General features: G+C 36.1%; 1 protein-coding gene and 2 long non-coding RNA genes across 8 annotated transcripts in view; 2 read left to right on the plus strand and 1 right to left on the minus strand.

The window, feature by feature from the left end:
- The window catches only part of LOC127508098 (uncharacterized), a 320,544-nt gene that overhangs the window by 40,713 nt on the left and 257,611 nt on the right, over window positions 1–22,220 (plus strand). The window lies entirely within an intron of this gene.
- LOC127508258 (uncharacterized) overlaps window positions 1–22,220 on the minus strand; it is a 36,664-nt gene that overhangs the window by 2,911 nt on the left and 11,533 nt on the right. The window lies entirely within an intron of this gene.
- LOC127508230 (uncharacterized) lies at window positions 1,030–5,784 on the plus strand. The gene is made up of 4 exons (XR_007928727.1): window positions 1,030–1,093; window positions 1,218–4,112; window positions 4,209–4,393; window positions 4,878–5,784. It is a non-coding gene; the product is annotated as an uncharacterized LOC127508230 (long non-coding RNA).

Here is a 22,220-nt window from a genome sequence, read left to right on the forward strand (position 1 = left end):
TTTGTCCATCTGCTTTGAGAATAGGATTAATAGGTGTGTTATATGGCGAATGTGTCTTAATAATAATGCCCTGTTTCAACTAATTTTCAATCACAGGTTCAATGCCCTTGTGGACCTTTATCCCAATATGTTTTCATTTCTTTCCATTTACTGTACAACTCTTTCATATACTCATAATTCCACTCTGGGTGCGTAAATGTGTGTGTGTCTTCAACTTCTGGTTACGTGTGAGAGTGTCAGTGTGTCCAAGGACTACTACTTCTTGTTTTGTCTAGGTAGGTACATGATGTGCATAATGGAAAAATCCCAAGACACAGAGAAAGTCAAAAAGTGAAGCACAAGAAATAAGAAATTATTTAACAAGAGTATGTTGCCTTATGGCAACACCATGCGGTAGAGGGTTGAATAATGATAAGATAAATAAACAAAAGTGAAGGATGTAACTTCTAGAATTGTTGTAAAGTTTCCTAACTATAATATTGTTTAATCTTGTTATTGATTATTGTATTGTTTTGCTATTATCAATGTTAACTGCTGATATCCATATTTGTTTCTATTTGTTTATAGGTGTATGGGACCTAGATAATAAATCCTCAAAGAAACCTGTGGGCATCTTCATTGCGTCCTGACCAGACGTACCACAGTGATTAATTTACCCGAGCCACATTGGTTCAGTAACAGATGAATGCTCCACACTAATCAGTCTATTTTCAGAAAAACAGATTTTGACAGATTTGACATGAACAACCCACACTTATCTCATTTCTTTAAAAATGGAGAAGCTGAACTACTACTGTGAATGATTACTCAATGTCTTCAGTACATTTAGAAGTGAAGGAGATATGACTGAAAGTCAGTCAAATAAATACATAAAGGTTGATTTCTGTATGTGTGTTTGCACATTTATTTCTATCATATATATCATAAATAGTTAACTACAAATAAAATCACTTTCTGTTTTGCCATGTGATTTCAAAGAAATCTTGTGTCATGTGATACAAAGGTGTCCTGGATATATAAATACCAGCAGAGAGCTTTCATTTGCAATTTGGACCTCTGGAGGTGGACATAAGATACAGAAATCAACACTCAGGTTTGTCTTATCGCTTTAATTTCAACTGTTATGTATTACACTTTTACTAATTGTAATTATTTTCATTTTTAATTATTTGAATATGTTATTTATCTTCTTGGTTACTCTTGGTGCATACTGACAGGCTTACTGAAAAGACATGACAGACATTTGGCATTCATAGCAAAAGCATCCAGTGGGACTGATGGAAGTCAGTGACAGCTGCCACCCTAAACATGAGCTCACATATTGATGCATGAGCAATTTTCGGGTTTGCGTATGAAGGAGAGTCACTTGTAATCAACCCTGCAGATATTAACTCAGTTGGCACTTCGCAGATCGGCAGATGAGTTGACTGACCATGTATCCGCAAACTGGAGTGGCAGTAAAACTGCAGGAGAGATGGAAGAAGAACATGCTTGTCCAGAGAGTAGGTAAGAACTGAAATCTTCACATATCTAATATAGCCTACTAAAGCACACTGTTCATTTGAGGTGCGTATTCTGTTGGGTGTAACGTTACTGAAAAGAAATTGTGTTCAAATCACGCAGAAACAGAACTTGCATTTCTGTGGAGAAATAGCCAAATCAATAAACTATATTTAAGTGTATAACTTTAAATGTTTTTTTGTTTCCTTTTTATTTTTAATTGGTTTAACATTTTGTTTAGCTGAGCAACAAACGTAAAGGTTAGTCGTATAGTGAAGTCACTATACTATGTGCTTATCTTCACCGACTATCTGCACTATTGCTGCCTTCACTTGCTCTCAGAATTATCGTAAATCGTAGGCTTATTTAAATTTATGATTTAATATATATTCAAACTTGCATTAATATATATACAAACTTGCATTAAAAACTATTATTCACTTGCAAACCACAATTTACAAATACACAAACACAGTATGCTTGCACATTTCTGAATGTTTTTACATCCAGTGTTTCTGCGAATTGATTGTCATTGATTATCTGCATTTGCAAATCCTCATGTGTAATGGCTCGGGTTGGTGTGCGTGTATTTTGAGACTGTCCTGTCGAACTCTTTAATCAAATCACATTTGAGCATAACAGTCGACCAGTCATATTGAGCGCATGATTCGAGGAGCACGGGCGTGTCTCTGCAGTGGTATCATGCCATCAGATTGAAAACAGTTTAAAGGGATAGACCGATGTAAGATGACTCGAGGAGCACAGGCGTGTCTCTGCAGTGGTATTATGTCATCAGATTGTGAACACGGTTCAAAGGGATAGATTGATGTAAGGTATGGCAAGCTGTTTTAGCATTTAAATATGGCAAGCCGTTTTAGCATTTAAACCTTTGTTCTGACTATCTATAAATATATTTAAAGATAGTAACAATTGTATTTTGACGAGTGATAATTATAATTCGACTAGTCAGAATGACAATTAGAGATATCTGCAATTATAATTGCACTAGTAAGAAATCCGATTTGAGATATCTGTAAAATGGAGTTTTGACTAGTCAAAATATATATAAGATATCTGTAATGATGTCATAAATATCTTTAAAAGACTCGTTATTTATCCGCAAAGGTAATTAGAGATCTCTCTAATTCGGTTTCGACTAATCACAATTATATTTTAAAATATCTGAATTGTACTTGCTCCTAGTCGAATCCGCTGTTGCGTGACGTGAAACTACATTTCCTCAGCACCACCCAGAGTTCCTCCCCGACTCCCTAGCTAACCGCTAACAACTTTAGTCTGCTTTTGTTTTCAGAGAGAAAAGATATGAAGTACTTCAGGGATTATTAAACCATGGCGGCAGATGTTCTCGACAAAATAGCAAGAATGTGTCAACAAATTGAAAGGAAATTGTGGTGAGCGTGAACTTCGTGCGATAGATGATTGCTTAAGAAATGCACAGAGAATTTCATATTTGCTACCTCCTGAGATGTATGAAGAATTGAACAGAAATCTGGATGAAATTCGAACAATGCTGTCAACGCATTTGCAGAGTGAGGGAACTACAGCTTTTTCCGTATCTCAAAGTAGCGCAGGTGAGTTTCTGTTTTTTAAAACTATGTTCTTTATATGCAGTAACCACATACACAAGCGAGGCATCTTGGAAAGCTCGTTTTTGTCTTGTTTATGTGTTTGTTTATTGTCTGCTCTCTACTTTGGTCATGACGATAGCCATGGTAATAAAACTGTAACTTTCCCCTCGGTCTGCATTAAAAGTAGTCTAACCAGTGTACATGCTATGTAACTATTCACTTACAAAATTAATACAGTTATAATACAAATTCAAATCTATATACCTATTGTACATAATACATATAGTTAAAAGTAGGACTGTACAACAAACTGTATGCCTACATAATTTTATTAACATTTTAGAAGAAAATAAGGATTAAAGAAACAATTATTTGAATGGCTACTGAAAAACGCTACTGATAAGGTTCCACACACAGGCCAGTCAGTCCATAAAAATGTATTTGTATGTGACATTCAGATTATCACACATCAGTGTACCTTATTTACGTTTAAAAATAACAGAAACAGACACTCCAACAGGTCAAAGTTTAATTTTCATTTTTCAACTTTGCCTGGTCAAGTTCCATGACTCATAATAAAGAAATTGTATTTCTTCAACATTTGTACTAAAGAAAACAATATTGAAAAAGTAATTTAAATCTGCCATCACCCTATTTTTAGACTATTACCTTGTTCCATTCCTTCCTTTCTTTCCATTCTTATTTGTCACCATTTTTCTAATATTATATTGCTTGCCATTAGGAGCTGCATGTCAGTAAAACAAATATATGTTACTTTCAATTGCAGGTAGCCGAGGTAGACCAGCCATTCAAATAACACATGACCAAATTGAATTTTTAATGAAGCAAGGTCACACAGTCAAGCGAATGGCAAGAATGTTAGGGTGCTCATCCTCATTTCTGTACAAGAGGTCCAAGCTGCTTGGTGTATCAATCAGGAGCAGAATGTCAGGAGTGGATGATGAAGAACTTGAAAATGTAGTGAGACGACTCCAATGCCAGTATCCAAATACTGGAAGTGAGGTAAGCCTTGTTTGATTTCATTTTAAGGTCTGTCCTATCAGTTCATAAACTAATTATTATTATTTAATTTTTTTCAATTCAATGCAACCATTTTAGATGATGCCAGCCTTACTGGTTGCAGAAGGATTGAGGGTTTCCCGGCATAGGGTTCGTGAGATGTTGGTACGTATCAATCCAGCGGCTGCTGCAAGGAGATGAAGCAGCACAGTGGCTAGAAGAGTTTATCATGTGCCCTGTCCCAACAGTCTCTGGCACATTGATGGTAACATGTGCCTCATAAGGTTAGTTTAATTGTAGTTTTTGTTCTGCTAATGCAGCATGAAAATGGTGTGACAGTGCGTTTCTGCGATGCTAAATTATAGCCTAGTGTAGACTTGCATTATCCAATTCTGATTTATAGAATCTACAGCCAAATATGTTTAGACACATGCAATTACCACAACCTGAGCAGCCATTGTAAATCATAATACCCTAATATTCCAGTTGTCCTTATGTTGCCCGACACTTCCTCATTTCTTGATTATGCTTTTTTCATCATTTATTCATGTTAAAATAAAAAATTTGTCCAAACAGTTCTTGATTATTTGTGAGCCCTGTTGTAAAGGTTGATTTGTTCACAATTAAATTTAAAGTGTCTTTTGTGACGTCCTGCATAATAGAAACCTGGGAACTGTGAAAAAGTGGGACCTGTAGGACCTCTTTGTTCTTCACACTGTACTACCTATAATATTTAACTTACATTTGTATTTTTATTTTTACTTTTAGATGGGGCTTTGTGATTCATGGTGCAATCGATGGACATTCACGACTAATCACATACCGACAACTGTGCCAGTACTGTGCTGTCTCAGTTTATTCAAGCAACATGCCAACATGCCTCTAGGGTAAGGTCAGATCACGGTGGTGAGAACTTACAAGTGGCCTTGTTTATGAACCTTGTACAAGGACTTCAGCGCCGGAGTCACATTACTGGGGAATCAGTCCACAACCAAAGGATAGAACGTTTGTGGAGGGATGTATTTTTACATGTGCTACAATCATTCTACAGTCTTGAAGATTCTGAACTGCTTGATCCCAGCAATGACCTTCACAAAGTTTCACTCAGCCATAGTTTTTCTTCCACAGATCCAAGCTAGACTACAGCACTTCAAAGAGGCATGGAATCACCATGCTTTGCAGACAGAAAACAATGAAACACCAACACAGATATGGACAGAAGGAATGCTGTCAAGGATAGGAACTGACAGCACAGCCATCAACAATGTGTTTGAGTCTTTGCCCACAGCTGAAAATGAAGAAATCCCAGCTGTAACTGTTGAACAGCCTCAAATTAACCTTACTTCTCAGCAAATGGAAACAGTTTCCCATGCTAGTGACCATATTACAGATTTGAAGATTAAGTTTCAGGTATGTTGAGCAGAAATTGCTAATGTTTTGGCAAACTAGTGTTGCAGGTTAGAGTGTGTTATAAAGAATGTCATTTTTTTTTGTAATATTTTAATATGTAAAAGTTTTAACTACAAGAATGCTCTGTTGAAGAATTAATAGATGCTTAGATGCTGACATTGAAAAAATGATTTTCTATGAAAAGCTGGTGTACAAGTGAGAGAACCTGAACAAACAGTTAAAAATGAGCAATGTAACTGTTTTTTTTCCACAATAAACACGAACATGCATAATGCAGAACAATGCATTTTATTTGGAATGGATGCACATCTCAAACATATTTAACTTCAGGGTGCTTCTTAAATGGAACTTGAAATTAATAAAAGCTGTACTCAGTTGTAACTGTACATAAAATTACTTTGTGTAAAAAGGTAATATTAAAGCTTAAAGCATGAGACTTCTGTAAGTCATAAATCATTGACAACATTTAATTTTCTTTGCTGAACTATTCCTTTAAAAGAGGAAGAATTAACATTCTTTTTTTCATTCAAAAAACAAAGAAACTAATACATTGGTACTATCTGAGGGTGAGTGAACAGTGACAATTTTCATATTTGGGCTAACTCTCCTTTTAACAACAATGACAACAAGATACAAACTCACCACAATGCAACAAAACCCCATCCATTATGGATGCAGCTCTCGATATAATCATTTCATGCAACACCAAAATATGGGCTCTGCATGATTCCCTCCGTCATGTAGGTCTTGAACATTTCATATTCTGTGTTTATCGGCAGTCGTAGTATAATGAGGCAAGTATTGGCCTCTGGAAAGATTTTCCCGTCTTGATGGAAGAACTCTATTTCTGGGCGGTGGGGGAAACCCAGAGGTGGCACTGTGGAGGCTCCAGTGGCAAACTCCATTATCCTCTCAAGAGTGACTCAAAACCTCAAAAGGTGGAAGGTGGAATCCAAAAAGCATCATCTGACCCGTAGTGGTGGGAGAAAAAAAATAACAATTTTTTTCATGGATACCGAATGGCTGAATAGCATTACAACATAACCTGACACAAAAGCTTTCTGTTTTAACAGGAGTACTGACCTCGTGTGTCTAGAGCCAAACTCCGGTCTTTCTCATGGCCCTGAAAGACATTTGATTGATGGATGGCCCGCATCAACAACCGCAAGTATTCTCTAGTAGGGCCGCCTTCATCTATTGCTCCTTCCCCATTTTCCTCAGCATCAACAAACACTACATCTAATTTTGCTTGTGGGTTGAATCGTCGCCGCTTGACAGCTTGCAGGCTGCACTGTAGTATGTTTTTCTCTGAACACATTTATTTGGTTTGCTGTTGGGCAGATGTTTCCATCAATTTTGCTTTGCAGTTTTTTTAGAATGGTCTGTAGGTCAACCCTGCAAGAGACAAAGATTGGTTTGTTTTTAGTCAAATGCTGAACATTATGGTATATTTTAGAATATTGCTAGTTGCATAAAGCCCCGCTCACACATGCAGGGACTTCCATTCACAAAGCAACCTCATCCCATTATTTTTAAATGAAGAGTTGGTGGCTTTGTGTGTGTGTATGTTAATTTGCGAATGCATAAAAAATATTTTTTAACTGTTAGTAAATCAGCATATATAGGAACATACTCATCTAGGGCCACGGACCTCCCTTGATCTATTAGGGATAGATCTGCAATGTCTGATGGCTGGGGAGATGGTGAACTAAGTGGTGTCTCTTCATCAATATCAATGACAATTGGCTCTGTAGGTTGGTCTTCAAAATTAAAATTAATGAATTGAATCAATAAAATTGTTGATTTCTCAAATTTAATCAATTCTCATTTAGACAATCTGATTCTTAAAAGAATCAACCTTTTACTCTATGCTGAGTATGCTCTATTCTGAGTTAAGCTTGAAGAACACTTTATGACTAGCTGAATCATTCTAAGAAGGAACTCAACACATTTGAAGACTATATACTTACACTGGAAAAGATTCCAAACACTTACACACAGACATTAATGTAGACTGTAATCACAGACTGAACACAACTGTTACTGACTCTATACATTTGGGCATGATGAGTTATAATCTGTCATGTACTGGATTTTACTTGGTAAATGTGTTTCCATCTTAGTTTATGTGCATGTTTTCATGCAAAATGCACATAAAAATAGGTGGATGGACACTGGATGAGTGGATGAGTCACTAATAATAACAATTTCAACTGATAAAAATGTTTATTTAATGTTATCCATGTTATATTTCATTTTAACTAACAATGTGAACTTTTAAAAAAATCCATTACTTCATCAAGTTTTAAATGCATCATTATGCATGAATTCTAGAAGAGTCTTCGCATGTAAGACCCATAAATTGCAGAACAACATACTACTTATTTTCTCTCCAGCTAGTAGCAAATTAAATTAAATTAAATGTGGAGGATATTAACTGTGAAAAGATGACTGACAGGCCAGTTTATGGTGTCCGTTAAAGACACAGTTTTATGACTGGATAGTATGTCCCAAAGCTTGCCTACTCTTCTCTCACACACTCAAAAGTATGTACTTTTTCTTCACATAAAGAGTACATACTTTTAGGGCATGGTATAAGTAGGCAAACTGGGATGCAGGGATTCTTAACGAGCCTTAAGATAAAACTTAACAGAGACAATCAGGCCAAAAATGATGATAATTTATCAATAAAAGGTAATGCATATGGCCAAATCAAAATCATCAAAAATCTTAATCCTTCTTCACAATGAACTTCTTACTTGAATTGGATCAGACATGATAAATTTCCTCTTATTCACATCTCCATTTGGATATTTGGCTTTCAGAAATTCTCCATCTAGAGGTTCAACACGGGCTGCCGTTCGCTGGCGTCTTTCCTCAATGCCTAAAAAATATATATATATATATTAAAAAAAAAAAGAAAATTAAACAATAAAATATTTAGTGGCAGCACTAACCTTTTTGCGCTTTCTTCCAGAACCTCACAGCAGTGCCTTCCTTCTGTCCTGCAATACCATATATGTATTACACATGTTTGTTTTAAACAAAATTGAACCTTGGCAAGCAAACTGCAAATAGTCAAAAATTACCTTTTCTATATCTGCCAACAAAGAAGCATTATATTCTTCATCTTGCTGGGAACGTATAGCTCGCCACTCCTGAAGGAAATAAAGTACAACTATGAGTCACAAATCAGTCATATTTACAACCATTGACAACATCAAAAATAACTTCACTCACACGCAGATTTATGGATTCTGTGGTCTCAGTGCTGTAGTGTTGGATGGTTGTTGTGAGTTCTGGGGAATGGCTGCGGATGGTGTCATTACCTAAGAGAAGACAAAAAAAAAAAAAAAACAACAATGACAAAGAATTTGTTAGAGTCACTGCACAGTAAAGAAGTTACTTGAACTGTCACCTAACATTAACCCCCGGTTTCACAGACAAGGCTTAAGGGTAGTCCCAGACTAAAATGCATGTTTGAACTGTCTCAACTGAAAATATCTTGCTCTGACAGATGTTAAAATATGTCAGCTCCATTGTTCTGTCACAATATGCACAAATGTAACATTTTCTTGCACATCATTTTTACTAAGACCTAGTACTGGCTTAAGCTAAGCCCTGTAACCGGGCCTTAATGTGCACTGTGCAGAAACATATAATTTATATTGAAGTAAATTAAAGGCCAATTCAACTGAACATGTCTTAAAGAAATGGCTCGTTCATTTGAACATTTAGGGCCAGATTTACTAAACAGGACAAATTAGTATGAGAACACAATGCACTGATAGAAGTGTAAAGTTCTGAGAAATACTAGTACATTGACGAACATTAGTAAATCACATCATACAGTTTGGTTATGCCAAAGGAGGGTTGTGCTGGAGCAAAAGTAAATCAACCAATTTAATTGAATTTTTGATCGTTGGATTCCTCTCCCTGTTGTTTCATGCACTGGTCTACCTACAAAATTGAAAGTACACATAAGCAACATAAAATAAACAACAGCTCATCAGCTAATCATATACTGTATGTAATAGATCAGGTTTAATATACAGATCACTACCAAGTTTGGTTAACAATAAGTAACATTTCCTGTTTTTAAAAGGATTTTTTTCCTGTATTTAAAATACGTTTATGCCCACCAAGAAAATATAATAAGAAAGTATAATAAGAAAATCATTGCAGTGTAGACAGCTCCATTGATTATGAGTTTTTTGAAAGTGTACTACTTTGCATACCTCAAATTGACCTAAAGTAATAAACAGCTTCAGTGATTATAATGCCAGCAATCTTTGCTCACTTTTTTAAGGCTGTATTAAGGTTTTTCATGCTACTAACTACAAAATAAAAAGTTTTTTGCTTTAATAAACTCATTTAAATGTGCAGCTGAATCCAAGTGACTATGATAACCGTAGCAATGGATGAAACAAAACAATCTGATACTGTGTGTCAAATGATCTGTGCATTAAGACTTAGAGTGTAAAAGCTAAATTATAGAAAAAAAATAAAATAGCTAAATAAAATAAAATAGTTCTAAATACTTGTTTTTATGATCTGTCCTGACAGTAATTTCTTTTTATGAATAAACAGGATAAGCTAATGTTTTGAGCAACCTCCGTTACAAAATGGTTTTGAAATTTTTTTTGGAATTACAATTCAAATAACACTGTGTTACATCTGAAATCCTTATATATCAAGTATATATTTACCTAATCCCATGTTTGCAAACCGTTCAAGCTCCTGTTGTAGATGGTAAAATCTCAATATCTGGGCCAGAGAGGAGGAAAAGGTGTGTTTGCCAGACAGAATTTTCTTGCCTACGGTGGTCCTGGCATACACAAAAAATACACAGTTAAATAATATCTTAAACATTGGTAAATCACTGTTAATTATGGAAATGGTTACATAGCACAGCCCGACTTACTGTGAAGTCGTTGGACCTGATGCCGGGAAAAGGCGTCTAGTTGAAGTAAGGAGGTTTTATTAGTGTTAACTGAGAGCTGTTGTCTGGCTCTTGAGATGCTGTTAAAAACTCTGTCAAAGGTCGCTAGCGGCATCTCTTGATCTGATGACATGGTAGGCTGAGAGAAAACCGAGAGAAACATTGCATTTGGTAGAAAAAGTTTAAAAAATGTTTTAACAGAAAATTAAAAAAATACATAATAAATTGCAAGACAGAAAACAATGTGATAATGAACCGAATTAAAATTAAACTTAAATATTACATAGATTTGTGTGGATGAGCATGTACAGAATTGTCTAAAGCTGAAGCCATGTTAAAAATTATTCAAATAATTGTTTTACTAAATATATACTGGTTTAAAGTGGAATAAATGACTGCAGGTTAGTCTCCTTGGAGTGAGATGTCATAAATACAGATTAAACAATCACTGATTCCTCTTTTGCCTATATCATATAATATTATACCACAAATGACATGTACTTGAGCCTTTCAGTACTTGTATTACTCAGTACTGTTTGGTTAAAAGGATCTTGTCCTTATACACATTGTTCTAAAACAAACATTTTGAATTCGAATAAAGAACTATTAGAATTTTGTAACTGGCTTAAAACCTTTCAGAAAAAAAAGAACATACGGTAAACATACATTTTCTCAAACGCATCCTGACCAAGAATTCAATATTGCCTAAAATACCCAGATTTTGTTTTTCTGTTTTCATACTTGCTTGTGTCTTGAAGCAGGTCTGCACAGACCGATCGGCATATGATATTAAAGGAAGCAACAGGAAAACAAAACCAGGATATTTTAAACGTAGAAATCCTGGCCAGGACGCTTCCGGGGAAAAAACGGCACGTGTAACAGAGTTAGGATTTTATTTAGTTTTATTGTGAATTCTTATAAATTCAGCAGCGGTTAATTTCATGTTGTACTGGTGCCCTCATGTGGTTGTGTGAGAACTGCAGGCAAAAATGTTCGATAAGACGGGAGATCACGCAACACAGCGGTTGCAATGTGTACTGTAAGCTTATGCTCCGTCTCAATTTAGTTAAATATATTCGATTATAATGCAAAATAAGTTGAGTTTTTAAGTAATTTATGTTATGATTTAGTTAGGGTAATATTTTGACCATTTAATTTGATTATTAACATATATTTTATAAGTTATTTGGCCTTTCGTTAACTCTAGTAAGGCACGGTTAATGTTATTTATTTAGGTCACTTATGCCTGCAGCAATACAACCACAAAAGGGTGATTTATTTCATTTTACAGGTATGTCTTTTGTATGTTTTTGTTTATCATTACTATTGTTATATGTAAAGTGTGATCGTGATGCTAATTTTTGTTAATGCTGTTATGATGCAACAGAGTTGCAATGTGTACTGCACGCTGTGGGTCACTTATGCCTGCAGCAATACAACCACAAAAGGGGTGATTTACAAACCCGATTCCAAAAAAGTTGGGACACTGTACAAATTGTGAATAAAAAAAAGGAATGCAATGATGTGGAAGTTTCAAATTTCAATATTTTATTCAGAATACAACATAGATGACATATCAAATGTTTAAAACTGAGAAAAATGTATCATTTATAAGTTGATTTTAAATTTCATGGCATCAACACATCTCAAAAAAGTTGGGACAAGGCCATGTTTACCACTGTGTGGGCATCCCTCTTCTTTTTATAACAGTCTGCAAACGTTGGGGACTGAGGAGACAAGTTGCTCAAGTTTAGGAATAGGAATGTTGTCCCATTCTTGTCTAATACAGGCTTCTAGTTGCTCAACGGTCTTCTGATGCGCCAAATGTTTTCTATGGGTGAAAGATCTGGACTGCAGGCTGGCCATTTTCAGTACCCGGATCCTCTTCTACGCAGCCATGATGTTGTAATTGGCCATGGCGTCCCAGTTTTCCAAAAAGAACTTCAAATTTTGATTCGTCTGACCACCAGAACAGTTTTCCACTTTGCCACAGTCCATTTAAATGAGCCTTGGCCCAGAGAAAACGCCCTGCGCTTCTGGATCATGTTAGATATGGCGTCTTTTTTGACCTATAGAGTTTAGCCGGCAACGGCGAATGGCACGGTGGATTGTGTTCACCGACAATGTTTTCTGGAAGTATTCTGAGCCCATGTTGTGATTTCCATTACAGTAGCATTCCTGTATGGTGATGCAGTGCCGTCTAAGGGCCCGAAGATCACGGGCATCCAGTATGGTTTTCCGGCCTTGACCCTTACGCACAGAGATTGTTCCAGATTCTCTGAATCTTTGGATGATATTATGTACTGTAGATGATGATAACTTCAAACTCTTTGCAATTTTTCTCTGAGAAACTCCTTTCTGATATTGCTCCACTATTTTTCGCCGCAGCATTGGGGGGAATTGGTGATCCTCTGTCCCATCTTGACTTCTGAGAGACACTGCCACTCTCTGAGAGGCTCTTTTTATACCCAATCATGTTGCCAATTGACCTAATAAGTTGCAAATTGGTCCTCCAGCTGTTCCTTATATGTACATTTAACTTTTCCGGCCTCTTACTGCTACCTGTCCCAACTTTTTTGGAATGTGTAGCTCTCATGAAATCCAAAATGAGCCAATATTTGGCATGACATTTCAAAATGTCTCACTTTCAACATTTGATATGTTATCTATATTCTATTGTGAATAGAATATAAGTTTATGAGATTTTGTAAATTGTTGCATTCCTTTTTTATTCACAATTTGTACAGAGTCCCAACTTTTTTGGAATCGGTTTGTACATTGTAAGAGTGTTGAACATACATTAATATTATACTGATAACAAACTTTTAGTGATTTTAAAACACATTGCAATGGCATTCCAAGTTAACTTAGTGTGCTAATGGCATCATTATAGTGTGCTTAAATAGGCTACAATAAAGTAATCTTTATTTCACTTCATACCTCACGTTTTCTTTGGTTTACACAAAAGAAAGTCTCATCTAAAAATTACATAGCATCATCTAAAAATAATTTCATCATTCACGGATTTGAAAAACATGGTGAGACTTGTGTCTTTAGCTACAATAGGTTTCTAGACCCATTTTCCATCTGACAAATCTGCCTTAACTGCAACACAGATTCCCAATAGTGTGCACTCCAGCGAGTTTGGTTGTTTAACAAAAGTACAGCTAAACCGATTGTTGGTGAGTGTGATGGCATTGGCTTTATGGTGTGTTTGAAAACATATCAATCATTGCAGTCTATATGTGTCAACTTCTGGTTCAACCAATGGTAGGGACGTTGGAGCAGGCCAATGGGGTCAAGGTTTAGCTTCAGCATACAGTGTTTTCAAGTCATGTCAAAAAGAATGTATTTAAAATGCACATGAACATCAGCACGACTCATAATTATGAGTTTAGGTAACTCTGGATTTCCTAAAGGGGTTAGTTCACCCAAAAACGAAAATAATGTCATTATTACTCACCCTCGGCCGTTTTAACACCCGTAAGACCTTCTTGATCTTCGGAACACAAATTAAGATTTCAAAACAGTGCTTCAGGAAGATTCGGAGCGTTATGAATCAGCGTGTCGAACCGCCAAACTGCTGAAATCACGTGACTTTTGGCGCTCCTAACTGCGGTGCGACACGCTGATTCATAACGCTCCGAAGCTTCATGAAGCAGTGTTTGAAATCGGTCATCACTAATAATTCGTTATTTTTTTTTTTTTTGGCGCACCAAAAATATTCTCGTTGCTTTATAATATTAATATTGAACCACTGTACATCATATGAACTGATTTAAATATGCTTTTAGTACCTTTACTGGATCTTGAGAGAGGAAATGTCATTGCTTCCCTATGTAGGCCTCACTGAGTCCATCGGATTTCAACAAAATTATCTCAATTTGCGTTCGAAGATTAACGAAGGTCTTGCGGGTGGTAAACGGCATGGTGTGAGTAATTAATGACATTATTTTCATTTTTGGGTGAACTAACCCTTAAGAGTTTCAGAGTTAGGTGCATGACAGTGAGAAAACATGTCAGAGGCAATTGATGCAGAGTCCTGCCCTAGTGAAAAAAACCTACTAAAATGTGTTTTAAAATAGGGCCTACATTCATTTCACACTCCATTTTTATATATTTACTGACAAATATTAATTAAACTTTATTTGGAGTTCTCTTATTGCACAATGCACAATACATATTTCTTAAAATTAAGCCTAAATGTGTTTTAATATAATTATTAGTAAGGATAGGTATGATCACTGTGTAATTTGAATGCAAGATATATAGTGTCTACAGTATACTTGCAATATAGATCCACTGTAGCACAATCAAATATACTTAAGTATATCTTCAGTTGGACCTCAACACAAAAATACTTGTTCCAGTTTAGCAGACTTTAAGTATACCAATTTAGTTTACTAAAAGTACAATTGCAGGGTATTTATATTAAGTACATAAATATGTAAATGCAATTGTAGTATACTTAGCAGAAAATAAATGTATTTCAAATAGATTTTAGTATATTTATTTTTCACTAGGGAAGAGTAAGATGTTTGACTAGATTTCACTGCGCAATTATGTGGGTTTATTCTAAACAGCCACTCCTATATTGTCACAAACAGAAGAGGACAGAGTTATAATAAACAGTTTTATTTGCAGGTAAGATGAGAGCAGAGCAGGAACGCGACAGCTAAGGATAATGGCAGATGGATAGTTTGTCAGTTGACTTAGCTGGTGGTAACTCATTGTCTCTTGTGCAGGTGACGAGATGACGATGCAGGCAGATGAACAGGAGATCCAGGACAAAGACAAAGAGGAAAAGGAGAACCAGGACTAAGACAAAGGGGAAGCTAAATACAGCAGACTTGGATACAAGATCGGGTACAGCGGTAAGTACTCAGAGAGGTGGTAGGAGTGTCATGCGACAGAGCCCAGAGAGTGAAGTGAAGGGAAAAGTGGCTGTAAGAAGGGTGTGATATGAAGGTGCACAGGTGCAGGTGATCAGAATTCTGCGACACTGAAAGAGTGGGCGGATCTGGTGCCGATGGCTGAAGAAATGTTGTTGTTGAATCCATGACGGAAAACTTTTTAAGTAAACATATGAGGTTTTTTTTTTATATATATATATATATATAATAAATTAAAATTATGTAATTAATATCTTAATACTTAAGACATATTCATACGTAATGCATGAAAGCATAGCACACGACTTTCTGTAATGCCTACTATTGAACAATATTATATAGATGAATATATATATATAATACACACACACATGAAATGAACTATAATAACTGATGATATTTTACAATGGAACTAAATCCTATTTTCTTCCATAGCTGCTGTACAGCCAAACAAACTTTGTTGCGTACTTTTCCAGTTATCACTGTAAAGCTGCTTTGAAACAATCTGTATTGTAAAAAGTGCTATATAAATAAAGGTGACTGACATAAAGTGCATATTGCAGGTTAAAAAAAAATTTCGAGATGAATATATAACCTTGTACGAAAATACCATATAAAATGGTACTGCAGGATTTAAAAATGTTTTGCAGGACATAAGGGCACGAATTTAGTAGATAAAGTGACGGTCTCTGTAAAAAACGCTTTTTTTCAGCGTCACGAGAGGGAGTCGTTCGCCGAGCTGTGTTGACTCAGTGCAGAGTAGGTTGGTCAGTAATAGCGGTCGTGAATCAGTGTGTTTTTGGTAGTTTTTGTTTTCTATTTATCATCGTCATGGTAAATTATTGTGTTTGTGGAGGTGCACAAACTCCAGCCTGTCAGGACATCGAGTCCAGAGGTTTACAATATTGTGATCTGAGCACAAGTGTTGCATATCGTTAGCTAACGTGTATATCTATAAGCTAACACACGGTCTCTGGCCCTGTTCTCCACTGGTTCTCCTCACACCACAGCTCAATTTGTCTCTTTTGGCCGTTATTCTGGTCTGATCCTGGCCTGTCCTGCTCTCTTTGGCCGCACAGCAGGCTAATTGTATGGCTGTGGTCTGTTATACGAATAAACATTTACAATTTCCTCAGCGTCCGAACTGTCATTGGCGGTCCATTGTTTTCCTATTGTTTATAATGACCGCACTCAAAGACTATAGAATAACACAAGACGTGTCACTCGTATCGTTTTGAATGGGAAGAGAGTGTAAACACGCAATATGGCGGAATAAGTTTCACCTTCAAAATAAGAGCCAATCGCCGACTGGTAAAGTCAGAAGCACCGTGTTTCTATAGAAACAGTCAGACGCGCGCCTCCAAAACGAGGCACAAGAGACGCGCATTTAGTCTGCTCATGCGCATTAAGGTCTGCGCATGCGCATTAGCTTGAGCCAGCCTAAAAAATACAGTTTTTTTTTTGTCATGATTCGAGCATTTGGAAAAAAAATTTATGAGACAGTTGCTGTCAGCTTTCATTGGTGATTTCAAAATATGAAATTTAATCGAAAGCTTGGCAAACAGCTTTGGAGAATTTGATGTTTCCCCATTCAAAGAGATGGGAGTTGCACTTGCCATGCCCGAGAGGCGTTTCAAAGATGGCCGCCGAGTGAAATGACTTGTCTTAAAGGGACTTTGCCGCACTCCCTCCCGTTACGTCACTTCCGATTTGGCATTTTTCAGATGCGGAAGTAAAATTTTCTCACAAAAAACGACTCTAGAAGCCTAAGTAGCGTATTTATACATGTATTTTAAAGAGAATCTAGTTCTGCATTGTTTTTCTATACATTGAATCACTGAAGCTCTAACCTGCAATATGCCCTTTAATGCCCACATCTAGAAAACACACACTCCCACCTCTGTAATAAACACGGAAATGTTAGTCCTGTCCGAATCTGTAAATGAAATCAGAGACATTGAGTGATAAGAATTGTAACTCAAACATTTGAGAAATCTAGACCCATCCGAATAGGGCTTAAGATGCATAAAGTCGTTATGGCCTTGTTTCCCAGACAGGGGCTTAGATTAAGCCAGGATTAGGCCTTAGTTAAATTAGGGACATTTAAGTAGCTTTACAAACATGCCTTGGGAAAAAAAAAAAAACAACATTACTGGTGTGCATCTTGAGACAAAACAATAGCACTGACATATGTCCAATACAAGTTACTATCAGTTAAAACACCTCAAACATGCATTTTAGTCTAGGGACTAGCCAAGCCATGTCTGTGAAACCGGGGTATGTGTCTGCATTGTGCCACACACACTAGCTGCACAAACTTGAAGGTCGCGCACACAGAGAGGAACGCAGAAACTAGTTGTCAGCGCTGTCCTGTGATTTATCACTAAAGTTCCTTAGTAGCTTTATTATAGCATATATTTCCTACTTTTGAAGGAACTATTTACAACCCACAGCTTCACAATTAATAGAGAGACGGTATGACTAATTCACACACGCAATCGCTCTCATTATGGTACTGTGCTAATTTATCTTTATCTGATTTACAATGAGCAGAAATCTGTAAGAAAAAAAAAATCCCACCTTTAATAGTCAATTATATTTTCAGTACAAAACTTGTCAGTGAACTATGAGGGCAAAAAAAATAAAAAATCGTTCATTAATCATAATCGAGGTGAAATGTTCAATTAATCGAGGTTTTGATTTTAGGCAATAATTGTCCAGCACTAGTAATTAGTTCATTTCGAATTGGTTAAATTATTTTCCATGTTGGAGGTTAACCCAATTATAAGGGGGCCCAGAGGTAGGATAAAGCTTTTGATGTATTGGCAATAGCCATGAGGAAGCCAGCCATCAGCAAAACCACATTAGCCAGAACCACGACCATCACAACATCTATAAAAGCTTACCGAGAGCAAAGGTATATACAGATACTATACATTTAAAATGTTTTAAATTATTATTTCGTGTTTTTACAATTTAACAATTAGGCTTTATCACTGACTACTGTTGTAATAATGGTTTTCTTTACAATTTATAATAGTATTACCACAGATTGCATTCACTTCAAATATTCAAATGCAAATCCGTTAAAATAATTTACTTTTTAAAACCTAATATACTGGAGAAATCAGGTGTTAGCTTTTTGGGACTAGCAAATATTTGCCACAATTTACATTTATATTCAGTATAATATATAGTATTTTCATTGAATCATTAACATTAACTTTAATTTGTAAATATAAATGTGAATATAAAAAAGGTGCTGGACTGCTCTCTCAGCTGCATCTCTCTCACACCTTTTGGAAGCGAACAGGTTGAAAAGACAAAAGAAAAGTGTAGGTCGTGAATGAATGATTTAGAGAGATATTACCCTCTCCATTGCTCAGATGGGCCTGCCTCATATCAGAACTTTTCTTTCCATTTAAAACACTTTTATCCAGGATCCCGATGCTCTGTATGATCAGTCCATTCCTGCTCACTTTATAAACACTATGTACTGAAATACAGCAGCAGGACAGTTGAACATATAATGATTCATTTGTTTGGACTCAGAATTACGGATTGTTATTAGCTCATATTACTTTCCCTCTCTCAGGTTAAACTTTTTCAGCAGAAAAAGTGTGACAATAAGACATTAATGCTGCAAATAATGCAGAGTTTGCTTGATTTTGCATTAATCAATCTGCCCAATCCTTCCAATCCTGGCCCATGGCTTGGGCAGCGATCATGAATTCAAAAGCGATTTCAACTGATGGGGACCCTCCTTCCCTGAAGTCAGTTTCAAAGAGGATTATTTGCTCTCTGTTCTGCTGTCGTTCTGTGCAATTTTAAACCTTTTCCTTGCAAGTTGAAAAGTTTTGAATGCAAATTAGCTCCACACACTAAAAGAGGATAGAGTAGGCAAAAAAAAATCTAAGACCTAGACTAAATCACACCAAATACAGAACTAAGAGCTTGCAAGGTTGTTTAAAAATATCTGTTCAGCTTCACAATGTTATAACGTTCAATAAAAAACGGCAGCTATGATGAGGTAAGTTCATATAAAGCTTGTTTTTATTTTTTTTTTAATGTACTACATTAAAGCCAATTTGTTTTATTTTCAGATGAAGCATCTGATATAATTTATACCAAACAGCTGCGGAAAGGACCACCCAGCGCAGATTTCACTGTTTCAAGTGACGTAAATAAGAAATTACTCAAACTGACAACATGGAAACTAAAAAAGGAAACTGAAAAAAAGCCAAGGTTTCATCTTGCATCAGCTAATGTTGATCTAGTCGAGACCATCAACATAATTGACACATTTGACAGACCAGGAGCTGCCAGTGCAGAAGGCACCTATGCTGGAAGTGGTACATATGCAGTAGCTTTTGAAGGCGAACCAGGAAAGAGAATTCCCAAGGCTGGAGCGTATGCAGAAGCAGGAGTTGGACGAGCTTCTGCTGAATTCAGCGTTTTTGAGGCAGAAGCCAAAGGCCCCAACGTCTCAGCTGGTGCTGAAGCCAACATGGTTGGAGCCGGAGCAATGGCTCGGGCTGAAGTCGCCAGCGCATCAGCTAAAGCCGGTCCAGTTGGTGTGAAAGTGGGACTTGGATTAGACACAGGTGCAACTGTTGGTCCAAACCGGAGCAGAGGTTAAAGTCCTGGGAACTGGATTCTCAGTTGGTCTAAAAAACAGTATATCTCTTCTGGGCTCAGAAGTGTCATGTTCAGTCATGTAGTCATATAGGTATTACCTTTAATATTTATATGTATCATCTTAAATCATGAAGACAAAAAACAAATGCTGAATACCTGACAATATTCAAGAAACAGCTGAACGTAATAAATAAATAAAAAAAATCTTCCTATGTGCTTTCACTTTTCTTTAATCCCTCCCTGTTATGGCTTGTTCTTTTCTAAACGATGTCTGAAACTTTGTATTACAAGCACTTCTCATGTTTATTTGCCTCAGGATGAATCTCTTGTTATATTCCTTATTTATAAGTTGCTTTAATATATATATATATATATATATATATATATATATATATATATATACACACACACACTTAACTTTTTTAAGTTTTAATGCAGAATTAGTATTATGGGTTAGCTATAAAAACACACTTTAACAATTTGAAAACATAAAATAATGTTTTATTTTAGATTTAACAATTATATAATTGTTGAAACTTTTGCTTTCATTTAAAAATTATATTTGTATTTGGTTATGCAGGTATGTTTATTGCTTTTCTCTTCAATACTTTCATTCCCAATATATATAACGGTTTGTGCGGCGTGGTGATTTAGCGCTTAAAAAACGATTGCGAATATCTTCGACACCGTAGGAAACACGGAACCTAAGCTGGTTAACTATATGCTTTAGCCCAAATGTCAAAATTTTAATAGGAAGTGGCAAAAAAATCAAACGAAGTCGTTCATGGGTCATTTTTTATGATCTCATACATATAAATGTCTATAACTCCAAAACAAAATGAGATATTTTCACCAAATTTGACACACACATGTATGGGGTCACCCTGAGGACACATAAAAAATTGGTTGGATTGTGCCTCTTGGTGGCGCTATAATTGAACAAAACACGAAATTGCCATTAAGTGCTATACAGTATTATGATATAAATGTTCTATTATATGAATGCATTGGTGTACCATTACGAAACTCAGTATGTTGTCATCGGCACCATGCTTGAAGGTTCCTCAAATGGTTTCAAGACAGCGCCGCCTTGTGGTCAAATGTTGTAATAAACATTTATTAAAAATACTAATTGCTTAATGTTAAATGTGGCCTATTGTAATGAGACTTGTTTTATTAGGTTCCGTGGGTCATGCTGAGAACATTGATGCCAATTTTACAATAGTCAGCCAAACTTCCTGTCCGCCATTTTGATTTTCTTTAAAACCTACTTTTCAAACTGCCTCTTTCATTCATCCAATTTTCACCAAAATCGAATCGTATCATCTTCAGACCATGTCGAATTTAAAGATTTGTGTTGATAGACGAAACCGTATTCATATTCCACAGCGAAGAATTACTGTCTTGATGCCCAAATGACTCTTGAGTCTATATCTCTGCAATGCTTTGACATATTGACGCCAAACTTTGCGATGACCACTCTGACCATACCGCATGAATTTGGTCACAGTGCCACCTATTGGTGGAAAGTGATAAACCAGTAAATCTTTAATATTGACTGTATTTGTGATTTTTCAGCTCTTTTGCCCTAAAATGATCTTAATAGGTCTTTAATTGCTCACTGTTGCAGTTTGGTCTGATGCTCACGGCCGTGATGGCTGGCTTGTTGTGCCGCTTTTGTGCTTGGCCCCGTAATGCTGCTTGCAGCTTTAATTATTATTATTGTTATAATGTTATAATGTAGGCTATTCACAGAATTTTCTGTAGAATTTAGACTTATACAATACACTGAAATAAAGTCACCACAGACCTTTTTCTGTGAAAACATTCTATAAGATGCTGAGCTGTGTATGTATAGGTGGGGTTCATTCAAATAAATGTGAAAAAGGCCACCCATAACTAGTGATGTGAGAAATTAGGCACTTCGAAACTAAATCAACAACAATTGCTTTGTAAAATGATTCACAAAAGCAGCTCCAATGACATAATGCTTTGGAATTACTGCCATGTATTTTCATTTAAAAATAATGAAATCCAGCACAGAATCTCTGTAACTATGAACTTATATGATTTATAATAAATACAACTTTATCAGTAACTATAAATCTGATTTTGCTTAAGTTATAATTACAACACTGTCCACCCGCTCCTCGAATGTTATCACTTGATTGAATAGGCGTTATCAGTGGTTATCCAACACGTTCTCACTCCCAACATATGGACGCTTGG

The sequence above is a fragment of the Ctenopharyngodon idella genome, chromosome 3 (genome assembly GCF_019924925.1).
Source record: "Ctenopharyngodon idella isolate HZGC_01 chromosome 3, HZGC01, whole genome shotgun sequence".
NCBI lineage: Eukaryota > Metazoa > Chordata > Actinopteri > Cypriniformes > Xenocyprididae > Ctenopharyngodon > Ctenopharyngodon idella.